The sequence below is a fragment of the Vicugna pacos genome, chromosome 11 (assembly GCF_048564905.1).
Source record: "Vicugna pacos chromosome 11, VicPac4, whole genome shotgun sequence".
In the NCBI taxonomy this organism is placed as follows: Eukaryota; Metazoa; Chordata; class Mammalia; order Artiodactyla; family Camelidae; genus Vicugna; species Vicugna pacos.
In genome coordinates, this window is record NC_132997.1 from 4339112 (window position 1) to 4357691 (window position 18580).

Sequence of the window (18580 nt, forward strand, 5' to 3'; positions counted from 1 at the left end):
TTTAACTGGATTATAAAACCAGATATAGTATAATAATAGCTGTAACTAAGTACATGGCCCTTCCTCTGTGCCAGGAAGCCTTCCAAGTAGATTCTATACATTACTTCGACCCGTCCTTACCACTGTCATGAAGAAGCAACACTCTTATTCATATTTTATAGGAAACTATGGCACAGAGAAGTTAAGTTGTCCAAGATCACGCAGGAAGCAAGCTGCTGTGTTCAAATATGAATTTAGGCAACTTCATTCCCAAGATCTCACTACCACAACGCTGGCCTCTCTAAACAATGGAGCATGCTTTCACAAGTAAAGTAAAATACTTCAAATAAGAAACTAAAAAAAAAATAATAAGGCAATTTTTTAAATAAGGAAGAACGATAAAGTTAAATGAGTCTTCATCTTCAATTTTTCAACAAGCATGTTCCAATGAAAATTTAAACTTATTAGCTTGCAAATTTAAATTTAAACTTGGCAGTTTAAATGACCAAAAAACTTTTCTTCAGTATTTTTTGTATGCTGTCAATATGATAAGTTTTTGTTTTTCAGGACTCAAAAGCATTATGAACATCTAATTTTGTCTAAGATTCAGCTTTCATCTCTGAATGTACAGTCTTTCACCAACATATGCTTTTACACCCATCTTCAGTTGTAAACAATGGGAACTATTCATAATGGGGATTATTAGAAGCTTATTACATTGTAAAAGACAAATGTCACTTTCTATTGGTAGCTGAACCTCATTTTTTTCCATTTATAAAAAGAGGAGTTTGACTTGCTCCCTCCATATCTTTTCAGTGCCAACATTCTGTAGATCTGTGATTCAATTTATTAAATCTATATTTGGAGACATTTTCAGATACTCCTAGTAAAAGCATTTTTTCCCCAAGAGTTATTCATGCTCACAACCTACTCTCCTGCTGCTGCTGACTGCAAGCACCATCAGCTCTAAATTATCTCAGCTGATGGAAAGAAGCAATAATACAAATGACTCAAAAATCATCTTTTCATAGCTCTGGAATGTTGATACAAAGATATACAGTTTTACTTTTTTAATTTTGCAGCAGGAGTGGCAGCAATAAATTTACATTTCCAATTATGTAAAATGACTAGGTCAAACACTGCTCAAACACTGATGGCACCTCAACATATGTTTCCCTGCTTCCTCTACCCTTTCTCTGACTTTAGGATGAGAGCCATGCTTCTTTGTGCACATCCCAATAGGAAGGGGGAGCAGTGACCGGGACTTAGTTCAAGACAAAGGGGCACCTAGTCTACGATGAAAAGGAGGCCTCAATAATGAAGGCGCATGTAAAAAAATGGGAGTCAACTATAAAAACCAATTTGTCTTTCCTTCTACATCTATGTCATTGCAGCTAATTTATATTTTGCATTTTTTATTGGTGTTATGAAAGGATACAAATCAATGCCTCTTTTCATATACAGTTTTACCAGTCTTTTTCTTTTCCCCCTTTTTACAGTTAATATGAAGGAAGGACCTCATTTCTCTTCTGTGTCCACCATTCCAGGCAGTGCTTCTTCAACTTGGCTGCACATTAGAATAACCAGAGGAGCTTTAAAAACTTCCCTATGCCAGAATGCACCGGAGGCCACTAAGTACCATCAGAGTTTGCAGTGATGGAATCCAGGCACCAACATTTTTTAAGGTCCCCTGGTGATTCCAACATGCAGCCAAGGCTGACAAGTCCAGAAGTAAACAGACTCAAGTGCATCTAAACAGCGCCCGCTTTTCCTGGGTAATCTCATCTATATCCACATGGGGACACCGCGCCTCCTATTCTGGCCGGACTTGTTCTTCCTGCTCAACCGTGTCCCATTTGTACTCAAGTTCTGCCTGGCGCCGCTTCCAGAACTCCAAAAGTAAGGTGACTAACAGAGAGACAGAACAGCAGAATGTGGATCTTCAGTGATGACTGATGCTTCAGAAATCTGTACTTAATATTTATTACACTTAACACTTTGGTAAATGGTTAATAAAATCACATTTTATTTATAGGCGATACTAAAGAAAAAAATGAGTTAATACCTTTTTTAAGAAAAAAGAATATGTAGATAATTTATTGAACTTTTGGAAACAGACTAGCTCTCTAGCTCAAGGGAAAGGTATTAACGTGATGGTCAGAGGCAGGTGACTGTGTCTGACGCTAAAGTACCTGCTACCAGCACATTATGCCCTCTAAAAACACAAATATCGGGGGGAAGGGTGGGTATAACTCAGTGATAGAGCACGTGCTAAGCATGTACAAGGTCCTGGGTTCAAGCCCCATTACCTCCATTAAAAAAAGTAAAAAAAAGCACAAGTAACTGTCACAATTTAAAAGCACTGCACGGTGCACCCTCCAAGCCTTCTCCTCACATCCCTCTGTCTCTTCTGTCCAAAGGACCTGAGGGTGGGGAAGGGGATGAGAATGCTTTAGTAGCCCTTGCATTTCTATTTTCCACCACCCCAGTCACACAAACTTAAAATAATATTCTTAAGTATGGAAAACTGCCATTTTTCTCAATCATCGGTAAAGTAATTTTTAGAAATCGTCATTGTGTTTTAAGACTCGTAAGTTTAAATAGTAGACAAAAACAACATGAAATGTTAATTGAAAATGTGGCTTCAGGGTAAATCCCCTAAGCCCTTCTTCCCAACAGACTGTTACCCCTAGGCTCCAACTCTAGAGAAATTGCAGAATAACCACTGTGCCCTCCACCGTTATACCTGAGTCTCTACAATGCTCTGAGAATAAAGAGGAAAAAGACACAGTCCCTGCTTCCGGGAGCTCCTAGGTGCACAGGACTCATCATGAAGTGATGGCTGAGAAGGCGTGTAAAGAGGGCTTGGATAACAGTCAGCAGAGGGTGCTCGGGGCAGAGAGCCAGAACTGTAGCCAAGGCTCTCCCAGAGGAGGGAACCACAGTTGTGAGATCTGAGATGCCCTAGAAGTGATCAGGTGAACGTATAATGTTAAGGCCATTTCTCCCTGGGGAGTTGTGCATGCAAAGGAGGGAGGCCAAACAAAGCCAGGTCCCTTCCAGGAACTGCAAATAGTCTACAAGCGAGCACAGGGTGTGGGAGGCAGATGAGGCAACCAGGTGGAGAGATCACAGGTGCACATCACAAAGGACTCTGTGTGCCTCCAAGGTAGAGGAGACATGCAAAGTGATCTAGAAAGAGACAAGATAGTGTCAGGGAGGACTACTGGCAGGTTCATGTGAAGTCCTGCTGAGGCCCTGCCAGGAGGAGAGAGAAGAAAACATTTCAGCAGGTGGACGGATTGGCCACAGGTGTGATGGAAGGGCAGGAAGAGGTCAAAGATGCCGGCCAGCTTTCTGGCTTTGGCAGTGTCTAAATAATAGTGCCATTCTGTGAAATAAGAAGGGCAAGAACCTCCTAGAGGAAAACATAGGCAAAACATTATCTGACATACATTGCAAAAATTTTCTCCTAGAAGAAATAAAAGCAAGAATAAACAAATGGGACCTAATGAAACTTACAAGCTTCTGCAGAGCAAAGGAAACCAGAAATAAAACAAGAAGAAAACCTATGGAATGGGAGAAAATTTTTGCAAGAGAAACCGACAAAGGCTTGATCTCCAAAATTTATAGGCAGCTCATATGACTCAATAAGAGGAAAATAAACAACCCAATCCAAAAATGGGCAGAAGACCTAAACAAGCAATTCTCCAAGGAAGACATTCAAATGATCAAAAAGCACATGAAAAAATGTTCAATATCACTAATCATCAGAGAAATGCAAATCAAAACTACAATGAGGTATCACCTCACACCAGTCAGAATGGCCGTCATTCAAAAATCCAAAAATGACATATGCTGGAGAGGCTGTGGAGAAAGGGGAACCCTCCTGCACTGCTGGTGGGAATGCAGTTTGGTGCAGCCACTGTGGAAAACAGTGTGGAGATTCCTCAAAAGACTAGGAATAGACTTACCATATGGCCCAGGAATCCCACTCTTGGGCTTGAATCCAGAAGGAAATCTACTTCAGGATGACACCTGCACTCCAATGTTCATAGCAGCACTATTTACAATAGCCAAAACATGGAAACAGCCTAAATGTCCATCAACAGGTGACTGGATAAAGAAGATGTGGTATATTTATACAATGGAATACTACTCAGCCATAAAAACCGACAACATAATGTCATTTGCAGCAACATGGATGCTCCTGGAGAATGTCATTCTAAGTGAAGTAAGCCAGAAAGAGAAAGAAAAGTACCATATGAGATCGCTCATATGTGGAATCTAAAAAACAAAAACAAACAAACAAACAAAAACAAAGCATAAATACAGGACAGAAATAGACTCATGGACAGAGAATACAGACTTGTGGTTACCAGGGGGTTAGAGGGTGGGAAGGGATAGACCGGGATTTCAAAATTGTACAATAGATAAATGAGATTATACTGTATAGCACAGGGAAATATACACAAAATGTTATGATAAATCACAGAGAAAAATTGTGACAATGAGTGTGTATATGTCCATGAATGACTGAAAAATTGTGCTGAACACTGGAATTTGACACAACATTGTAAAATGATTATAAATGAATAAAAAATTAAAAAAAAAGAAGGGCAGGAAGAGGGGCAAGTCATGAGAGGAGACAACTGATTCAGTTCTGGCTGGGTGCCTGTGTGCTCCAGGAGAGATGTGCAGTAGGCAAATAAAAGTCTAGAAATCGGGAGAAAGTTCTAGGCTGAGCCAAGTAGTTTTTCTGTTTCAAGAGGCTAATGGGTGTGAGTGGACAAGCTCACAAGAGGTGTATAGGGATAGCTCTCACCCTCCTGCATATGGGAAGAATTTGGGAGCCTTTCAAAAATAGTGCACCACAGCCTGGAGTGGGGCCTTTGTACTGTTTATTATTTTTTAAATACTTCTTTCCTTTTTGTGGGGAGTATTGAGCTTTATTTATTTTAATGGAGGTACTGGGAATTGAACCCAGGACCTCTTGCATGCTAAGCACGTGCTCTACCACTGAGCCATACCGTCCCCACCTTTTTTTGTTTTTAGACATTAGCTCTACCGAGCAGTCAGGGTTGAGAATCAACCTGCAGAGAGCAGAGAGCCTTGGGGTTAGAGAACAAGGAGAAGCTGCCCAGAGCCCTGTAGACCCCACCAGGGGCAGCCGGAGACGCAGGGAGCCTCGGAAGTGCTGTGAGGAATGTGAACTCAAAACTCCCCAATAGCGAAGACGACAAACATATTTCAAGCACCCACTTCCCAGCAGTGTTTGTTCTGACTTTACTAGTTTTCCAGTAATACTCAGTGAGAATAGAAATTATCTGGACACAGGGATCAAATTCAAATGCTGATTATGACCATTCTTAGCTGCGTGATTACTGATTAAGTTACTCGTCTGCCACGTGTAAAACGGGGGACCTAGCACCGTGCTCGTGGGCTGCTGTGAGTGTAATGAAATGACATCTATAAAGGCGCTCCTGACTCTCAGAGGTAATTGCTACTATTGTCCCCATTTAGGACACCAAGAAACAGAGTCACAGAAAGCTTCAAACATTTGCCCAAGATGAGGGTTGGGATCAGGAATCAAGCCAATGACTTCTTGGATCCAGAGCCCAGGATCTTCTTACGAACAACACGGCACTGCCCAGGCTCCCTGCTCCAAAACCAGCCTCCCTTTGGCTCAGTTCCATGGCACCTGCGCTGCACAGATGCCCTCACTGCCTGCCCGCCTGCCCGGTGTCTGACCCCGGCACTCCTCCCTCCGTCCCACACAGCGCTTCCTTGGGCACACCATCGCTCACGAGGCCATTGCTGTGGCTACTCGGATGTTTACATGGAAACGCAGGTGGCAGCCCAGGTTTTTGCTATAGATGCTGCTGTCAGTGGAGGCAAAGAGCTCACAGTTGGTGGGGGAGGCCACTTGTGGTCTCCTCCTTGGCTGGAGAGCTGGATGAAATCCAGTTTCCCTTTGCGACTTAGACATCCAGCATGAGAGATATGTAAGGCCATCTGGCCTCTCAACATAGAAATGATGCCCCCGCAGTCATTCTTAACATTGTAATCTCCTGGCTCCACCAGGGAGCAGGGGCCATGGCCTGTTGTCCACCAAGTTTTGTTTCCTTGCACAACAGCTACAATGGGGTGAGTTAACACCGGACCAGAAAATCTACAAAGCCCTCGTGTACTATTTCCTGACACTTGCAGGTCACCAAAATACCCCAGATCCCCCAAGTAAACAACTAGTAAGAGGAACTGAGCTTGCTCGTCTGTCAGACCCCTGATGGCAGGACTGATTTGGCCTCTCCTGCTCTCCGGATGATCCGTTCTCCTTCTGTGTGCCCTTCCCCGAGTGAAAGGGACAGTTCTTTGTTTATGGGCTAGGGAGTATTTGTGGCTGTCTGACCAGAACCTTCAAAAGTAGAGCTCTTGGTGAGAGTGGAAGCATGGCACCCACGTCTCATGAGCTCAGCTACCCAACAGCCTCATCTAGCCAAGACTGTGGCCAACACCAGGGGTCCATGCTGTTGAGTGTTGGGTCTGGAGAGCAATGCCTCCACCACTGAGAAGCTGCCCCACCACTTGTGCCCTTGTCCCCTTCGAGGGGGAGGTGACACATCCATGGGATAAAAGCCGCGAGGGCACTAGGTGACTGTGGACCAAGCTGTGACTGGCCGGTCCTGCCCCCCATGTGACCCATGTTAGCCTCAAGTGCAGAAAATCCCCAAAGAGACCCCTGCTTGAGTGAATGGGTCACCTATAAGCCAACTGTCCTCGGGACGCCTAAGAAGCAACACAATATACACAGTGAGACACCCACTCACTGAAGTCCCCAAGGCTCACAGCTCCCTAATGTGACACCAGGTACCCCCAGCAAACAGAAGACCCTTACTTTATAATTGACTTGAGAATTCTACTACCAACACTGCCTTCCACCTTCCACTTATAAAGTTCTTTCCACTCTGTCCCCTGCTCTGCAATTGTGCAATCAGTCCAGAGCTCCTTCATGAGACAGGAGGGAAGGGGGCAGGGCACAGACATTAAAAGAATGGCACAGCCATTAGCACCGAGACGGTGGAAAAGTCAACTCCCAGTAGATCTTGAGCTTCAATACACACTCACTGAAATACAGCAGGATGCTAAATGGCACTCCTACAGGTGCCAGGACAGGTTCAAGGCTGACCATGAAAGGTCAAAGGGTGAGTGGTGGCCCAATTTCTGGTAATCGCAACACCTTCCCCAAAGCGGTTGGAATATTCCTCCCACTTATTAGCATATGAAGATACTGAGTGCATAAAAACTAACAACCACACCTCGTGGCTGCTCTCTCTGCTGAGGGAGACAGCCCACACTCTGTCTGTGGAGTGTGTATCTACTTTTACTTTAAACTGGAGCACCCAACCCTCACGCCTCATGGCCTTTCTCTTGCCTTCTGAAACAGCGCACTCTGTCTGTGGAGTATATATCTCTCTGAGTAAATCTACATTTACTGAATTGTGGCTCTCTCTTGGATTCGTTCCTGTGCAAACCAAGGACCCACACATCACGAGGTGCATCACAGGGACCCAAATAAGACCTGGGATACGGCCATCCTCTCCCCCACATTTTCCTGTATCATACATTCCTTCCCAAAGGATCTCACCTTGTGCACTCCAAAGTAGACAGCACTCATGTGTCCTGACCTGGATCTGCTTCTGCGTTTATCATTTCTTATGTCCACTAGAATGTCATCTTCATGAGGACAGGGATTTGGTTCTGTTCACAAAGAAGCACCAGCACATGACAGGTGCTGGAGAAGTATTAGCTGAATGAATGAGCTGTGGGAAGTCCTGGGAATTCAACCTGGAACTCCTAGCCACTTGGGCCCCAGCTGACTCCAGTTGCTTCCTGCTACTCATGGCTGACCTCTTGCCACCACTCTCTGCTCTGCCATCACCTGAGCCTGGATGAGCTGAGATGAGCACACACCACGGAGAGCATGGTGAATGGTTCACGTCGTTGCAAAACACTCGCCCTCTGACTGCCAGGGGTTACTTAGGATGGACAAACTGAAGGGAGCACCACGTGCACCGCCCTACCCTACAACTCACTTGAAGCACCAGAACTGCACACATGGGAAGTGCTGGCCCTTTCCAACCTAAGGAGAGGGACTATGGGTGAGAAGAGGGTCTCTGTCAACTAACAGTCTCTTTAAAAGCCCAGTCTTAGAAAAGCTCTTTAAAGACACTTTTGGTATCTTCCTTGTGTTTCGGTAATCCCTCTAGATTTTGTCATTTTAATCTATGCATCAGAAATACAGATGCTCTTGAAATCTCTATTGATTTTCAATGAAGAAAATCCTCAAATTCCTTCTCTGCTAGGAAAATTACTGCACTTTATATAAAAAAAAGCAGCTTCCCTTTTCAAACACCTAATTTCACAAGAATCAGTGAAGCAGGACATGAAAATCTCGCTGTGCTTTATCACCTACTGGTGGGCAGGAATGAAATGAATGAGAACTGATCTCATGAGACGGGAAGGCTGGGGCTGTCTTATTCCTGCTACAGATGGAAGGGTCCATATCTGTGAAGGGGAGGAAGGACCAAGGATGAGAAACCAACATTTACTAACCCATTTCTCTTTTTCAGAGTCTCAGACAAAACACTGTGATTTTATAAACAAAACAAGAACATCTGCACCCTTTTAAAAGCACGTTACAACTTTACTGCTACACACGGCACTCTGTCATTGACCTAAAGGCAAATGACAGACAAGAAATTTGCAGGGATCTTATTCTGTGCTCATCCCTTTTGGTCTTTGGAAACTCAGGAAGTTTGCCTCCTCTCCCTGAGTGTCGTTTTTCTCATCTTTCAAATGGGAGTGTAACAGTCATTCATTTGCTCAGTGTCCATTCGACAACAGGAGACGGCTTATGAAAACAATAATAAAAAAAAGCAAAACAGCAATTCTGATCTGTGCTTCTTCCTCCTCCTCCCTGAACATGAACTTACAGGCTAAAATGGCATCTTTCACTAAATCCCGAACGTAAGGAGCAGTTCTGATAAGGAAGTACAGGACTGCAGGTGTAACCGAGAAATGACCCAGTGAAAAAGAATGAGTTGCCAGCAAATCCTCAAAACCCGTAAGGGTGCAAACCCTGGGAGTTACAGCCATGGGTGGGAGTTCCTTAGTTCCCCATTTCACAAAGCCGAGAACTTTGCAGGGCCCATGAAAGACACAGATAGCCCAGTAAAACCACACCATGTTTTGGAGTACACCAGGGCCACATTGCTGCTGACCTGCACTGCTGTGTGTCCCAGAGCAAGAGCCCTGGGAGGGGGTGACTGTGTTTGAGGCTGGACAAGAACTTCCTGTTCTGTCTCTTTTACTCTCTCTCTTCCTGCAATAAAACAACTGGTAGGACTCTGGTGGGGACCACTGCACCCACATTCTCTGGGAAACCACACACCAGACAGCTCTAGCTGATCTGAGAGAGGACTATATATACTCCAAAGTCAGGCAGAAGGCTGCCTGTGGCCTTGGGAATCCAAACTAGCTTGTCCTGTTAATCAGGATATTACACATCTAAAGAAAGTGTGCACCAGATGAAGACGATGCCTTAGACAACATCGGTGGTTATGTCCAGCAGTGTCTAAGGACAAGTCATGCTCTGGTAGACGGGAGCATTTTGGTAGCTTTAAGAGTCTGCTACTGAAGGGCTGGGACATTTCATTGGGACTTGAAACTCCAGACCTCTTTACTCACAAAGGCAGACAAGTTAGGTGAGCCAGGTCAGCCTTTATTCCAACTTCCTAACCAAAAGTCTATGAGGTCGAAAATATATTTCTCAGACACTTCTGCAACAAGGGTTCCAGATGTGGCTTTAAAAATGCCCATCAGAGATTGAGATTTGCAAATATTAACTACTATATATAAAAATAGCTAAAAAACTAAATTTCTTCTGTATAGCACAGGAACAATATTTAATATCTTGTAATAAACTTTAGTAAAAAAATATGAAAAGGAATTCGTACATATATATGTGAATATGAAGGACTGGAACATTGTGCTGTACATCAGAAATTGACACATTGTAACTGACTATACTTCAATTAAAAATATATATAGATATAATGCCCATCAGCAGCATCTGAGTGTCACTGAAAGCAGAAACCCAGATGAATGGAGGCAGAGGTGGTTGGAGGAGCTACGTTATTTTGCTGGGGTGGATGCAGCCGGCATGGCAGAGATCTAGAAGGAATGCGCACAACAGCCACTCACTGATCTGAAAGTGAGTTAGTTTAACAGCTTTCTGAAATCCTCACCGCCCCTCCTGATGAGCCAAGTGTCTGGCGTTTCTCTGGAAATCACTAGGCGCAGCCTGGAACTCAAAGGTAAAAATTAAAAAGTGCAGTCAAGTAGCAAAGAGACTGGCAGGACACGCTGGACAAAAGTAGGTCAGAATCAACAAGGAATGGGGAGGGGATAGAACATGTGTTGAGGACCCTGAATTCAGGGGTGGATTGTCTATGTTGAGTACTCTGAGTCAGTATGAGTAGATGGATTGGTGTGGACTATGGACTAAAATGGTGGCCATCGTTCAGATAAGTGTGTGATTTGGAGTACATTTATTTGAGGAGGGTTTTTTTTTCCCCTTCAACATTGATCATTTCTAGGGAGCAGAAAAATACTCTGCCACACAACATCTAAGTGCAAAAGAGATGCTATGGGATGATGGTGGTATGAAAAATTTCAGTACTGCAGTTTCAAGCTTTCCTTAATGAGGTGCACAGCAGTAGGTACTTAAAATAAAATAAGGTACTTATAATAAAGACATCATCATATGTACATATCCTTTAAGATACACATATGGTGCTATAAGTGGGCCTGAAATGTGTTCTGCATTCTAAAATCCAATGAAATAAAATCAGTAGTTCAATATGCCTGTCGGCTCTAAAAACATGATGTAGCTCATGATCACAGAAAGCAAGATCAGCTAGGAAATTTGAGATTTGTCGTTTCCAGTGTCAAAGTTAATATTTTTTGCTTTACTTAAAAAGCATTTTTTAATTAGGTCTGTCAGCATCCATTGGTATATGGGGTTCAGTAGATGTGTTCAGATGTTCCAGACAGTGAATCAGAGCAAAGGCTGAGGTTTAGACAGTAGTTAAATGCCTCACCCGTGTGATCAGCATCCACAAACTGCTATACTGAAAATCCTTAAAAGTGAGAACTTCATTAAAGAAACGATAAGTGAGGGGAAAAAATAGCTACAGACTAGTGGAAGTTTTGTAACGTGTAAAAATGACAAAAGGCTATTCATGAGCATATTTTTAAATACCCCTACACTTTAATAAGAAAAACAACAGTCTGACAACAGGTTGTACACTGCTGTAGGAGAATCCATGCAGGTGGACTCTTATGTGAATGGGGCTGGAGCTGTAGAATTAGTTAGTCTTGCAAGTAACTCAGTTAAACACAAATGCAAATGGGATACACTTCTAGAATATCTGAGTAAATATCTTGGAAAACTTACTCCTCTATGAAGCAATGACAATGGCTTTGTAAAATTTGTCAAAATTAACCTCTGTAGAACTCTGGAAATTAAACCAACACTTCCAGCAATCCGGGGAGTCTTTATTTGAGAAAAAAAAACCCAGCTAAATCTCCATAAAGATAGTGAGTTTTGAGGCATTGTAACTTGATCTACCCCATCCCTGTATCCTCACCTAAATGGTGGCCTTTATAAGCAATAGTCTCACAATCAAGGTAGGGGCAGAAGTTATTTAAAGTTACCCAAAAAATCCGCCCCCAGAGAGCTGTCACTATGTGACCTGTCACAAACTCATGCTGTGCAAACAGCCTGTCCCCAGAGTGTGTGTGGGAAACAATCAGCAGTGAGTATCTAACATTACAACTGCCTGAGGCAGTGGGACCAGTAGAGGCTAACTACGTGCTGACTAGGAAACTTAGAAGGCAAAATTGAGTAATGAGACGTTCTGGGGGTGAAGGTAGGGTTAAAAAGCTCCAAAAAATTCTGAGAATTGTAGAAGGCAATATACATGTGTGGCACATGGCAAGGAAAGATCTGAGAAAATCCTAAGCCTTCAACTCTGGCTGAACTTGAGATTCTGCATAAGCAAGAACTAAAGGATACGGAAGAGCTGCTGACTGCATGCCGGTGCTGAGGGCATCCCTCAGCACGTGGACACACAGCCACCTGGCAACAGCTCAAATGATTGTCTCCAGGCATTGAAAGAAATCACTGTCCAATCATTACTACAGTGATGACAACTAGGCTTTCTTCACACACACTGATCTCATGGTCATGCATGATAAAGAAAACAGACTTTACAGAATTTGTTCAGGAAAGTAACTAAATAAATAGCAGCAGCAGCAATGACAATGAAAGCAATGATAAACCCTGGAGATGAGGAAAATCAGGCTTTCAGATCTGCCACATTGTAATATTTTAAATGTCCAGCTTTCAACAGAAAATTACAAGATGTACAAAGAAACAGAAAAGTTTGGTCATAACAGACGGGGAAAAAGTAGTCAACAGAAACTCCCTGAGGTAGCCCAGACACTGGACTTACTAGACAAAGACATAAATAAGCAATTACACATATGTTCAAAATACTAACAGAAACCATGCCTAAAGGATTAAATTATGTGCTCATCTCATTGTACAGAGAATAACAATAAATAAAATTTATAATAAAAACCAACTAGAAATTCTAGAGATACAAATATAATGACTAAAATAAAAACTTCAATAAGTGGTTTCTCTGTAGATATGAACTTGTTGAAGAAAAAGTCAGTTAAATTAAAACTACTGAGATTTCCCTGTCTGTGGAACAGAAAGAAAAAGGAATGAAAAAAAAATGAACACTGTGTCAGAGATAGGTGGGACACCATCAACAATACCAATACACACATAATGGGAGCGCCAGAAGGAGGGAGAGAATAAAGGGGCAGAAAGAATATATAAAGAAATAATGGCTGAAAACTTCCCAAATTTGATGAAAATATTAATTTGTACATCCCAGCAGCTCAACAAACTCCATGTGGTATAAACTTAGAGACATCTAAAATAGGCACATCAGATTCAGTGTGTCAAAAGACAAGAATAAAGTATCTTGACAGCCGAAAGAGAAAAGTGGCTCAACGTATAGAAAGGCTCCTCAGTAAGACAGTTGATTTCTCATCAAAAACCATGGAGACCAGAAGGCAGTGGATGGTATCGTCAAAGAGATAAAAGGAAAAGACTGTCACCAAGTATTTTATAGCCAGCAAAATGATTCTTTAAAAAAATTAAAGTAGAAATTAAGACACTCCTACAAAAACAAAATCTGAAAGAATCCATTGCTAGCAGGCCTGCCCTACAAGAAATACTAAGGATAGTCCAGCAGGTGTAAATGAAAGGACACTCGCCTGAAAAATAAAGAGCACTACTACATGAGTAAAAAAATAAAACAGTATAAATCGAGTATTACATGTAAATGTTTTGTTCTATTTGATGTAAAGGACAACTGCATAAAACAATACTTATGAAACTGTGTAGATGAGCTTATAAATGCATAAAGGTGCAATTTGTATGACAGTGACAGCATGAGGAGGGGGAGGGAAAAGACTGATACCAAAGCAAAGTTTTTGTGTACTGTTGAAATTAAGTTGGTATTCATGTGAACTAGATTGCTTTAAAACAAGATGTTAATTATAATCTCCAGGGCAATGGAAGAGAAGGAGGAGGAGGAAGAGTAGGAAGAGGAGAAGAAAAAGATAAAATAAACAAATTAAAATGGCACACTTGAAAATGCTTACTTTGTACAAAAATGTGTAGTAATTGAGGAATGGGAAAAAAAGACATATAGAAAGTAGACAGCAGTTGTAACTTCAATCTGATAAGAAATTACATTGATGTAAATGAATTAAACATTCTAATCAAAATACTAAAGGCAGAAATAAATGGAATAGACAATAGATGAACAACAGAGAATAATCAACAAAAGGAATAGTTGGTTCTTTGAAAAGATCAATAAAATTGACAAATTTTATCTAGTACTAAAAGAAAAGAAGATTCAAATTACTAAAATGAGAAATGAAAGGAAGGATGTCACTACTGCCCTTACAAAGATAACAAGGAATATAAGGGAATACCATGGATAATTATATAGCCAATAAATGAGATAATGTAAATGAAATGGATAAATTCCTAGAAGGACATAAATGACTGAAGCTAATTCAAGGAGAAATAGAAAACTCAAATAATCCTACAGTAAGTAGTGACTGAAATAGCAATCCAAAACATTCACACAAAGAAATGCTAGGCCCGTATGGCTTTGCTGGTGAATTCCATCAACTACTTAAAGAAAAAACAAAAACAAAAACAAACAAAAAATGCTTCACAAATTCGTCTGAAAATAAAGAGGTGGGCACACTTCCCAATTCATTCAATGAGACTAGTATCACACTGATACGAAAACCAGACAAAGGCATCACAAGAAAACTAAAGACTATCTCTTATGAATATAAATGCAAAAATCCTCAACAGAATAGAAGCAAATCCAAAACAGTAACATATAAAATAGACCACCATTAAGTGGGATGTATCCAGGTATGCAAAGGCAGTACAACATACAAAAGTCTATTCATTTAATACACCATATTAATAGAATAATGGATAAAAACTAGGAATAGAAGAGAACTTCCTCAACCTGACAGAGAACATCTATGAAAAACCTGAAGCAAAGATCATACATAATGCAGAAGCACTGAATTATTCCCTCCCAAAATCAACATTGTACTAGAAGTTCTAGTCAAACCAATCAAAGAAAATAAAGCCTCTAGATTAGAAAGAAAGAAATAAAACTGTTTTGATTCCAGATGACATGATATTATATATTGAAATCACAAGGAATCCACAAAGGAAAAATAGAAAAGAAAAAAAATCCTCTTAGAATTAATAACCCAGTCTGACAAAAATTTTAAGACACAAATGAATATATAAAAAGTAATTACATTTCTATTCAACAGCAGTGAATAATCTAAAAATAAAATGAAGGAAACCTTTTCATTTACTATAGCATCAAAAAGAATAAAATAATTAGTAATATTAAGAAAAATATGTGGAATACTGAGAAAAATATCTGAAACTTGTATATTGAAAACTAAAATACTAGTGATAGAAGTTAAAAATGACCTAAAATAAATGGAAAGCTCTTCCATGTTCATGGATCAGAAGTCTTATTATTTTTAGGATGGCCATTGTCCTCAAAATGACCTATACATTCAATGCAGCTCTGGCTTTTTGGCAGAAATGAACAAGCTGATCCTAAAACTAATATGGAAATGCAAGATACCCAAAATAGTCAAAACAATCTTGAAAAAGAACAAAGTTTTGAAATTTCCAAATTCAAAACTCACTAACAAAACTGTGATCCATACAGTGTGGTACTTGCAGAAAGGACAGAAAAATAGATTGAGAGAAAAGAACTAAGAGACCATAAACAAAGGCTTACACCCAGCCATTTAATTTTTGACAAAGGTGCCATGACAATCCAATGGGGAAAAATAATCTTTACAAAAATGATGTTGGGACACCTGTACATACACCTGGAAAGAAAGAAAACTGAACTTTTATCTTAACACCATTTATGGAAATTAACTCAAAATAAATCACAGACCTGAAACTATAAAACATATAGAAAATGAACAATGAGAAAATCTTCAGGACTTTGGATTATAAATACTTGTAATATATGACACCAAAAGCACAAACAACAAAAGAAAAAAAATCAAGTAAACTGGACTTCAGTAAAATTAAAAACTTCTGTGCTTCAAAGGACTTCATCAAGAAAGTAAGAAGACAATCCACAGGATGGATGAAAATATTTCCAAAATTTTCCCTGATAAGGGACTTTTATCCAGAATAGACAAAGAAGACTTAAAACATGACAATACAAAGACAAATATAATTAAAATGGGCAAAGAATTTAAATAGATGTTTCTCCAAAGAAGACATACGAATGGGAACTAAGCACATAAAAAGATGTTCAACATCAGTAGGCATTAGGGAAACAGAAATCAAAATCACAATGACATACCACTTCATACCAACTAGGATGACAAATATATATGATATATGATATATAAATATGAATCTATAAACCCAGTAATAAAAAGTGTAGATGAGGATGTGGAGAAACTGGACTCCTCATACATTACTTCTGGAAATATACAATGCTTCAGTCACTTTAAAAGCTATATTAGCAATTCCTCAAAATGTTAAAAGTAGAATACATCCCAGCAATTCCATTTTTTGATATATCCTGAAGAGAAGTGGAAATATGTGTTCACACAAAAACTTGTCCATGAGCATTTACAGCAGAATTATTCATCATCAACTGATGGATGGATAAGCAATGTGGTGTATTTATAACTATGGCATATTATTTGAATACAAAAAGGAATTTGGATATTGATATATGCTACACGATGGATGAGCCTTGACAATGTCACACTACATGAAAGACATTAATCAAAAAAGGCAGCATACTGTATGGTTCTACTTATATGAAATGCCTAGAACAGGCAAACCCTTAGAGGCAGAAAGTAGAGTGGTGGCTGTTGAGGGCTAAGGGAAAGGAAGGTTAGGGACTGACTTACTAAAGGGTACTGGTTCCTTTTGGGGGTGATGGCTACACAACCCTGAAATGTACATAAAACCCTAATGCACACTTTCAAAGGCTGCATTTTATGGTATGTGAATTATATCTCCATAAACCTGTTATTCTTGAAGCTTAGCCCACCTATGGAGCAACTTACACAGCACTGACTGTGGCATCCGGACGGGGAGTGACCCACCTGTCCACCGCGAAGGAGAGCAGCACCTGACCCAGTGTTGGAGGGGTGCAATCTTCTTGCCAATGGACACTGTGAGCAGCACAGACCAGGGGGCCAACAGAGCAAGCTGAGTTCATGAAACAGGGCGAAGACACAAAGACCTCTCAATAAAACCATTAAGAGCGTTCAGTCTCTAGGAGAACACATCTTTGTTTTTAAAATCTTTTTATACCTGTTTTATTTTCTATGAGCTTTTTAATCTTTACTTTTTAAACAGTTCTATATGTTTACAATTCTCATTTCATTTTTAATTCTCTTGGATTTGATCTGTTATTGATTATTCACAGGTTTTAAATACTGTGTTTTGATTTCTTTCTTCTTTTTGTTAAGGTTTTAAAAAGACATCTCAACTCGATTCCTATTCTTCTTCAACTTGCTCTTCTATTATTGATTATACACTGTCTTCAAACCTTCTTTTCCTCCATTCTTTTAAAATTCTATTTCTCTCTCTCATTTTTAAGTTTTATTCCAGCATAGGCCTTAGATAGATAAAAAAATAAACCCCTTTAAGGGCCACAATAGATAACTGATACTCCTTAAGCCACAGTGCCAGAGAGATATGAGCAGTTGAAGAAGCAGAGGAAGTATTCCCAATTAAAAGAGAAAGAGAAATCCCCTGAAAGAACCATCAATGAAATAGATATTAATGGCCTATTAGATCAAGATTTCTAAAAAGAAGTGATTGAATTACTGAAGGAATTAAAAGAGATAGTGTTTAGAGACATAAAATATGTCAAAAACAAAATAGTAGCTATAAAGAAGAGCCAAGTAGAATTGGTAAACTCATTGGCTGAAATGAGATCTGACCTAAAGGCAGTACAACGCAAGCTAGATAATGCAGAGGAACGAATAAGTGACCTAGAAGACAGGACAACAGAAAGCACACAATCAGAACAGTTGAGAGAAAAAAATAAAAAACAATAAAAACAATATAAGGAATCTATTTGATAATATAAAGCATGCCAATCTATGCATCATAAGAGTTCCAGAAGGGGAAGAAAGAACAAAGGGGATGGAGAAGGTATTTAAAGAAATTCTAACTGAAAAATTCCCAAACATAAAGAAAGAATCAGACACCCAAGTACAGGAGGCTCAGAGGTTCCCAAACAGGAAGAGCCTAAAGAGACTCACACCAAGACATAACAAAATCAAGATGGCCAGACTGAAGGATAAAGAAATGATCCTAAAGGCAGCAAGAGAAAAACAAAGAGTGAGTTACAAGAGATGGCTCTCAGCTGATTTCTCTACAGAAACACTACAGACCAGAAGGGAGTGGAAATATATATTCAAATTCCTGAATGAAAAAACAGATGCAGCCTAGGATACTTTCTGCAGCAAGGCTATCCTTTAGAACAGAGGGAGAGGTAATGAATTTCACAGAGAAGAAAAACTGAAAGACTTTAGCAACACTAAACCCATGCTAAAGGAAATATTGTAAGGTACACTCTAAATAAAAAAGAAGCAGGATGATACAGAAATGAGAGCTTATAACTGGAAAGGTGATAACTACCATGAATTACAAATAGAATAAACATGAAATTGTAAAAGAAGACATCTAAATCATTGAGTGGGAGAGGGAAGCAATTAAATATAGAGTATTTTTTCTTTCTTCTATTTTCTTAAATTTTTTGTTCTCGGTAGGATGGGTTTGAGATTGCATTACTATCTGTTTAGTACACACAGTTACAGTAATTGGTTAACAGACTTACAAAAA

General features: G+C 40.0%; 1 long non-coding RNA gene across 1 annotated transcript in view; it reads right to left on the reverse strand.

Moving 5' to 3' along the window:
* Positions 1-1792: 1792 nt before the first annotated feature.
* The window catches only part of LOC140699126 (uncharacterized), a 28580-nt gene continuing 11792 nt past the window's right edge, over positions 1793-18580 (reverse strand). Inside the window, exon 4 of the long non-coding RNA XR_012077131.1 lies at positions 1793-1887. This is a non-coding gene — a long non-coding RNA (uncharacterized lncRNA). The remainder of the gene's footprint in view (positions 1888-18580) is intronic.